The sequence below is a fragment of the Malurus melanocephalus genome, unplaced genomic scaffold, assembly GCF_030028575.1.
Source record: "Malurus melanocephalus ecotype Western Australia unplaced genomic scaffold, MMel_1.1 scaffold_1473, whole genome shotgun sequence".
Taxonomy (NCBI): domain Eukaryota; kingdom Metazoa; phylum Chordata; class Aves; order Passeriformes; family Maluridae; genus Malurus; species Malurus melanocephalus.
Window position 1 is genome coordinate 4,005 of NW_026624705.1, and position 1,122 is coordinate 5,126.

A 1,122-nucleotide genomic window follows, 5' to 3' on the forward strand; every position below is an offset into this window, starting at 1 on the left:
TTTTCCCCCAAATTTCCCGTTTTTTCCGCACCTTCTGCTTGGGCCGGGGTTCCCCCGGGAGCCGCAGCCTCAGCACCGTCCCGGCCTCCTGCAGGTGAAAATCGGGCTGAAAAATCACAATTTCCGTTAAAATTCAATTTTAAAAAATCCATTTCTGGGGCGGGATCGAGTTAAAAATCCCGGGAGAAATTTGGGAAAAATTCGGGAAAAATCTGAGGGGAAATTGGGGATAAATTGGGGGGAAATCGGGGAGAAAACTCGGAATAAATCAGGGGATAAATCGTGGATAATTCTGGAATGAATCCAGGAGAAATCCGGGAGAAATCCCAGGAAAACTCCTGGAAAAATCCTGGAAAAATCCCAGAAAAATCCCAGAAAAACCCCAGAAAAACCCCGGAAAAACCCCGGAAAAATCCCGGAAAAATCCCAGAAAAATAAAAAAAAAAATCACGGAAAAACCCTGGAAAAATCCCGGAAAAACCCTGGAAAAATCCCAGAAAAACCCCAGGAAAATCCCGGAAAAATCCCGGAAAAATCCCGCTTTTCCTTCCCAGGATCAGGACGGATGAAGGGAAGGAAAAACCCTCCAGATTCCGAGGGTTTTTTTTGGGATTTTCCAAAATTCCCAAAGTTTTGGGAAGAGCGGCTCCTCCAAGGCAACCCCGGCTCATCCCGGCGGGAATTCCCGAATTCCTGATCCAGAATTCCCAAATTCCCAATCCCAAATCCTGAATTTCTGACCCCAAATCCACCGGAATTCCCGAATTCCTGATCCGAAATTCCCGATCCCAAATCCCGAATTCCTGACCCCAAATCCGTCGGAATTCCCGAATTCCCGACCCGAAATTCCCAAATCCCGGCACTCACCTCCTGATTCCAGAGGGGGCCGGGTTTGGGGTCCCCCCAGCGATTTTCTGGGAATTCCGGGTGATTTTCTGGGAATTTGGGATGATTTTCCGGGAATTCCGGGCGATTTTCTGGGAATTCCGGGGAGCGCCTCATGCTCGGCTCCTGCGGGGAAATTCCCGGAATTCCCAGGAGTTTTTACCCAATTTTTGGGGGGAAAAAAGAGGAATCGGGAATTCCCACAAATCCCAGGAAAAGAGGGAATCCCAAAATCCC